The 7,500-nt window shown below is 40.6% G+C and overlaps 2 protein-coding genes across 10 annotated transcripts in view; both read left to right on the top strand.

The window, feature by feature from the left end:
* LOC133477284 (bromodomain-containing protein 4-like) overlaps nucleotides 1-2,650 on the top strand; it is a 45,346-nt gene extending 42,696 nt beyond the window's left edge. For all 9 annotated transcript variants that reach the window (XR_009788274.1, XR_009788273.1, XM_061771892.1 and 6 more), the window contains one exon: nucleotides 1-2,650. This exon is cut by the window's left edge and continues 1,699 nt beyond it. The gene's annotated coding sequence lies outside the window, so the exon portion shown is untranslated.
* Nucleotides 2,651-7,240: 4,590 nt separating this feature from the next.
* The window catches only part of LOC133477285 (lysophosphatidic acid receptor 2-like), a 26,779-nt gene continuing 26,519 nt past the window's right edge, over nucleotides 7,241-7,500 (top strand). The window contains exon 1 of the mRNA XM_061771893.1: nucleotides 7,241-7,500. This exon is cut by the window's right edge and continues 158 nt beyond it. The gene's annotated coding sequence lies outside the window, so the exon portion shown is untranslated.

The raw sequence follows: 7,500 nt of genomic DNA, 5'->3' as shown, positions 1-7,500 counted from the left end.
TCTCTTTTTTAAATTAGACCTGTTGTGTAACTTGTTTCACACAATTTAAGAGTTACCAGGTGTCTCAATAAAAAGTCTTGGACATTCTTCGATTAATACACAAATGTTAAAATAATTACAGCACCGTTGTCACACGTTCAAATCTGTTTTTGGGGTGGTACTGTCTAAATCATTACTGTGATTACCAGGGCCAGTGCTAGTGTGTTGCTAACTTTTGTTGCTATGTATAGCGATATTTCCTCTAGTGACATTAAAAAAAAAAGAAAAAAAAAAGACTACAACCAAATGTACCGGCTTTTTTCTAGTGTTATTGGAAACTCCCTCGAAACTTTTTTCTTTTTTTTGCCTCGACTTGCCAGAAATGTTTTTAGCACTAAATGGTGGCAGCAAACTTCACAATCAGCAACAGACAGAAAAACAGTCTTCAATTATCACCACTCCCAGTTTAAGTTAACTCTAAAACTAAACATAAAACAAAGAGTACGTATTTAACCAAACCACTTCACCAAATACCAGCAGTCTACCAGCTTACTCCAAATACAATTGGAAACGCCATAAACAGGCTACCAAAACTAGCATTGGTATTGCAGTATATACTTTTACAACTTACATTTGAATACAATGGTCGTGACAATACTCCACGCATATATTCTTTATCCTCTGTGAAAAGCATCTATTATTGCACTTTAGTTGCGATGGTCTTACAACTCCCCCGTGGTGTTTAAGACATGCACACTTGGAGCAGCACGATGTACTGTATTCGAGTAAAGCATGAAATCACAATCCACAAGTACATTGCTGTAATTATTAAAAGCTGATGAAAATGGCATTTCAATGTATTTCAATCGAAAAGGATGACTGGATATGCAAGTTAAGAGCATGGTCACGGAATGAAATGTACGCATCAATCACGGCCCAATTGTACAATTTTTCCAATATAACATACTGAGCAATATTAATTAAACATTTTCACTTTCACACTTTAAATTGTTGGCTGCTCCTAATTAATACACAAAATTAAAATAACAGTCCCACTGAAATTACATAATTACATTACCATTTAAAAAAATAACTTTCCTGGAGTGTAACTGAAGTTTCCTTAGCAATTTAAAAAATCTTTCGTTTTTTTCACAAGCTGCTAAACCACCCAATAACTCCTTTAACGCCCCCTAGAGGACGTACTCCCACTTTTGAAAGCTCATTACTCGTGAGAGTTTTAATCCATTTAAATGAATTTAATTTCCATTCCCACAAGTCCTAAAAGTTTTCTGATCAAGATGGAAAATTGTGCACTAAACTACAGCTGAAATAAGATGTAACCACATCAGTGGCATCTCGTAGAAGGAAGCGGACTCCTGAGACAAAAGCTTAGAAACTGAAACGCTGTACAGGATGTTCTTTTACAACCCGAGAGAGGATGTTGTGTTCGAACCAGCCAAGGGGTGCATAAAAGCAGACAACCGATCCTCCTGAACCCCCACCCGCCGCCTCCCCTTCCGACCGTCATCTGAGAGGTCTAATACAAAGATAAGACATGGACGTGTCAACGCAAACGAGAGTGGTGACGAGAGAAGCGTTGCTTGAGTGCCTTTTGGAAACTCCTGAAAACACAAAAACAAAATCTTCAACTGGAACTTTCCAACTTTAAAGAGAATGTGAATCAAAGTTGTTGTTGTTGTTGTTGTTGTTTTTACCAGGAAACTGAATCATGCACATTCCAAAGAGATCAATATGAAAAAATATACAAAGATTCTGCCTTAACAAACATAATACTGCTCAGGTTTTGACTTTCCCAGAGAAATATTCATTTAGAGGAGATAATTTAAATCATTTTAACTAATGGAGACAGTAGTGCATACGGCTTTTTTTTTTTTTTTAAATTGCTTACACTTGCAAGAGCAAACAGGATAAGCACTAATTTTCTATATATAGGCTTAAAGCTGCTTAATGCCACTCCCAGCTGAATTTACGGTCAAACTAAACAGAGCATTATGCATATATTTAAAACAACCAACCAACTGCCTAAACAAAGACTTGTAAGCTTAATACTGACAGAATGGAAAACGGCATTCACATGCTATGATTAGCGGTTTGAGTTTTAACAATATGACAGTTTTAGAACCCTTTAACTCATTCAACATGGTTATTTGACTGATATAACCGTCAATGGCAATGAATTTTGAGCAATGGATATTTGAACACAAACGGTGGGGCAACATGTAGACAGACAGTATTCACATGCATATATTATTTATCCTCTGTGAAATAAAGACTAATATTGCAGGTTATTGCCTCAATGAGAACAGTGAGAACAGCAATGTTCACACTGCAGGTCAAAATTATTGTATTTTATTTATTTATTTCTCTTCCCCTACCCTAGGTGATGTCAGATTTTTTTTTTCATGTCAATGTGAACGGTACAATTCCGTTTGTGTTTTTTCCCCCCCCCATATCTGACCCAGGCATCTTTCGTTTTTGGATGTAAATCTGATATGTATCGAGAATGGACGCGGAAGTCACGCTCACAAAATGTAACTTATCTTGGCACTGATGTCTCCTTTTAACGAAACTCCCTGACACAAAGTAATATCGTTTCTAACAAATGTCAAAATAATGTTATTTTCAAAATAAAAGTCAAGTCCGACCTGGACAGGGGAATCTCCGTTATTTGCTTCCATACAAAATTTGCACATAAATCGGCCATGCGCCATAGTCTATCACTAATCTGCACTAACAGTAGTAAAGTAATAGTTACTTGTTTGAAAACACTTTAAATAATATAACATTATTATGTTTGTGGAGGCAACCTTTTTTTGATACAGCTTTCGCATTGGAATGTTCATCACCATTGCTCCATCAACCGCAGAAGGTCTGCATCCATTCAAGAGTCTTAGGAGACGTGTGATGTCATCTTGAAAGAGTGAAAAGTATGCGGGGGGTTTACACACAAATGCTCAACAAACGCTGCACTCTACCCGTCGATGCCATTAAGAAGAGGTCGGGGATGGTAGGTGGGTCGGGGGGTGGGTCAAGTCAATGATGAGGGGAATCAAAACCCTCCCTAAAATCTATTCCAGATGACAATAAAGCAGCTCCGCATGTGATCCTCACACACACACAAAACATAAGAGTCACACATTGCACAAGAGCTTACAATATTCTGATTAAAAAAAAACACACAGATGGTCGCTCACTCGAACGCAACTCTAAGTCATCAGGCCTTCATCACACTTCTGCCTTTCCTCAATCGTCTGTGGATCCCCACCACTTCCTCTTCAAAGGTATAAATCCTGTTGTGACTTTTTTTTTTTCTCCTCTAAATAGTCTTGTCCATCCTATCCAATCACAGAGCACATAGACAAACAACCAGTCAAACTAAGACCTTAAGTACAATTTAGTCTTCAATGGACCTAAGGTGCATCTTTTTGGATTGTGGGAGGAAGCCGGGGTACCCGGTGAAAATCCACGCAACCACAGGGGCATCATGCAAACTCCACACAGGAAGGCCTAAGGCCGGATTTGAACCCCCAACCTCAGAACTGTTAGGCGGATATGCTAACCATTCTCTGCTGTAAGTGGTATGGAAAATAGATGGCTGGATGGACCAAATTTAAAAAATAAAAAAAAAATTCCAGCCTTGGTGGAGGTTTATTCACGACAAAGTGTGGTTCTTGGTTTGTAAAATGCCACAGATTCTACTGGTTATGGACCAAATTTTATTCTACTATTTTTAAAAATTGTTTTAAGTTTCTCAAAATATATTCACTGCGATTGGCTGGCAACCAGTTCAGGGTGTACCCCACCTCCTGCCCGATGATAGCTGGGATAGGCTCCAGCACGCCCGCGACCCTAGTGAGGAGACACAGCTCAGCTATCATCGGGCAGGAAGCGGGGTACACCCTGAACTGGTTGCCAGCCAATATTAGGGCACATAGAAACAAACAACCATTCGCACTCACATTTACACCTAGGGGCAATTTAGAGACTTCAATTAACCTACCATGCATGTTTTGGGGATATGGGAGGAAACCGGAGTGCCTGGAGAAAACCCACGCAGGCACGGGGAGAACATGCAAACTCCACACGGGTGGGTCCCGGGGATTGAACCCTGATCCTCAGAACTGTGAGGCTGACGCTCTAACCAGTCGTCCACCGTGCCACCTTTTTTAACATTCCATACTACAAAATAAGTCAATTATGTATTATTGCTGAAATCGGATCGGACCAGTATCGGCCAAAAATCAAGGCTGCAATATCGGTATTAGATCGGAGGTTTAAAAAAAAGAAAACGAAAATTCAAATAACAGGTTGCTAAGGTGCTAACATAGTAGCAAGGAGTAAGAGTGAATGCTGATTGCGTCAAGTCATTTATTGACACTCCAGTTGACGTTCATTGTAAAACTAAATGCACATAAAATAAATACAACTATTGAATGTTGAAATACATCTCAGACTTCCGTTTCTTTGTTTTTGTTCACAAAAATGGCTAGCTCAAAGCTAATGGATGAAAAAAAAAAAAAAAACTTTCCCTACTGTTGCTGATTATTGTTCTCTGTTCAAGTAATATTACTCGATCAAGCCTTTTCTAACATTCCATCCATCCATCCATTTTCTGAGCCGCTTCTCCTCACTAGGGTCGCGGGCGTGCTGGAGCCTATCCCAGCTATCATCGGGCAAGAGGCGGGGTACACCCTGAACTGGTTGCCAGCCAATCGCAGGGCACATACAAACAAACAACCATTCGCACTCACATTCACACCTACGGGCAATTTAGAGTCTCCAATTAATGCATGTTTTTGGGATGTGGGAGGAAACCGGAGTGCCCGGAGAAAACCCACGCAGGCACGGGGAGAACATGCAAACTCCACACAGGCGGGGCCGGGGATTGAACCCTGCTCCTCAGAACTGTGATGCTGACACTTCAACCAGTCGTCCACCGTGCCCTTTCTAAAATACCACACATTTTACCGACGATGGAACACATTTTTTTTTTCAATTTTAGTTTGTGTTTAATAATCTCAGTTTTTAAAGGGCATTCATCAATCAAGGGTGATTCCAAAGAAGTTATCAACCACTTTGTTTTGCTTATTACTGCCATCTCCAGGACTGGAGTAGAACAGTTTCAACTACAACTTGAGATTGTTGAATTTTACCTCCAAGACCTTTTTGGAAAAAAAAAACTGTAGCCAATGTTGAAAAACCCATGCATGATTTTTTTGCAATATGATCTATTTTTCTGGTTCTAGTCAGCACTCGAGCACGAGCTGGAAAATCTTAAGAGACATTTTTCCTGCATTAATCAGTATGCAATGTGGATTATTTCCAGCTTCCACCCCTACTGGTGAGCCTGATCTGCCAAATAAAGGATGCTACGCGGGTACTGAGGGCATGGAGGCAGTCAATCAGCATCCCCTTGTTGCCGTGACGACAAGCCAAACATGCTGTCTGCGCTCTTGGATGGAAACTGTGACAGTTGCAGTGCGTACACACATGAACACACTTACACCGCATTAGGAAAGTATACAGCCGTCATATCTGCCACACGCTAGCTAACCTTGGCGCCAGAAGCTGTCGTAAACAGGAAGTCATAACTGCATTTTCCTCACTAAACCCCCCGCCATCACTTCTTCTCACTCGCTCCGTGTCTACCGTGCAATCCTCCTGGTATTTCCTCATCGGCTTTTCCCGTCATTGTGGTCATGACACCGTTGGCCTGCCACAAACACTCCAAACAGCCAACTCAAGTGTTACGGTGAAGGTTCAACAGCCGTTAGTCAACCGTAAAAAGGAGTTCAAGTTGGATCCAGAGCAACGAGGGAATAAAATACAGTATATATAGGATTTTAATTGCAGCCTGAGCATCTGATGACGTTTTTACATGACTTTCCAAGTTAAATGTAAATTACTGCACAGTGTGGATCAGATCCACATGGTCTGACACTAGCTTGTAGATATTTGTGTAAAAAAAACAAAAAAATTCTTTTGAAAAGAGAATTTTCCCAAAAAAAAAAGGTATGATGTTTAGAATAATTCCTGCCCATTTAAAGGAGATGTGCATTTTTTTTCAAAATGTAAAGTGGTCATTGTGCATTTTTTTCCTCCACATTTTTAAACAGTTCCCAGTTGTCTTCATAAAATGTCTGACAATACAATAACCCTAATATCAAGAAATCATAGCTCTCGACACACTCCATATTTTGGAGCATTTTCCACTTCTCAATGCAGCTCAGCTTACCTTTTAACTCTGACATGACAGCAGCGGTGTCGTACCTATGGTGTTTCAGATAGTGTTGTCTGGCCATTGCTTCGCCCAGCCTAGTTGATCATGTCGTGGGCAAAGAAACGCAACCTGGGGGTGGTTACTGAAAAAATTGGCTCCACTGTTGAAAGCGCGGAACGGCTCGGTCACAGACACATTTTCCGAAATAGGAAGTCAGACAAACTTGGTTGTTTACTTTTACACTTAATGGGTTAGAAGGCACTTTAAAGACTCAATTATTTGTGTTCAAGCCATTTAAAAGGCAATTTTCTTCTATCTATGTCGCTAAATCAAGTGTAACCAGGAAGCTGCACACAAACAAATTCTTGAATGGCTGATGAAATCCACCCACTAAAACCATGGATTTAAAAGAAGAAATGCCCTTAAGACTATAAAATTTGGAGCATAATATGCAAAATAAACATTAAAAATTAATAAATAAACAAGAAGTACAGTACTGTAAAGTAAATTCAGAGTTTTGTTTCTAAATATATTATACATTTTTGAAGATAATTGCTGAAAACGTGCAAAGAACACATATAAAATTCATGATACATACATATTTTTTATTTTCCCATGACTCGAAGTAATGTGAAGACATCAGAAAGATGCTAGTTAAAGTCGCGTTCCTTTTTTCAGTGGGCGTGGTTTCACGTATTCACGCCCACAGCATTTTGAGAGCAGAGACAAGGACTTGATTTTTCACAATTTTGAAGCTTCGTTTTATATATTTGGTGATTTTTTTTTTATTCAATCATTTCAATTTGGAAAGGATGTGAACAACCTGTGTGTTGTGCGGAAGACATTTGTATTTTGTATCAAGAATTCACCTTGGCGGCAGCCGAACCTGAGGTTTTACCGACCCCACCCGCAACAGTCAATCGACCCGAGTCGCGCTCAGCCAATGGGGCGACAAACCGTAGGTGGAGCTCGAGCATCGGCAAGGACGCTCCCTCCGCGGCCGCCCCCTCTTGAAGGAGGCGGGGAGGCGGGGAGGCGGCCACGAGCGTCGGAGCCTGCCGCACCCTTTCCGCCCCTCGCAGCCCAAAGTCGGCGAGCGCAGCCCGGGCGTGCAGGTGAACGGCAAGAGCGCCGGTAAAAGTCCCGGAAGCAGGCGGACAGGTTGACACGAGGACAATTCGGGTTTTTTGCCAAGAATTCGGCAACGAGCTTCGCTGGAATTAGAAACAAAAATTTATTTTGTCTTTTTTTTTTTTAAATATATTTTGGTCGTGGTTCTG

The sequence above is a fragment of the Phyllopteryx taeniolatus genome, chromosome 4, assembly GCF_024500385.1.
Source record: "Phyllopteryx taeniolatus isolate TA_2022b chromosome 4, UOR_Ptae_1.2, whole genome shotgun sequence".
NCBI classification, from domain to species: Eukaryota; Metazoa; Chordata; class Actinopteri; order Syngnathiformes; family Syngnathidae; genus Phyllopteryx; species Phyllopteryx taeniolatus.
This window is presented reverse-complemented; position numbering and strand designations above follow the sequence as displayed.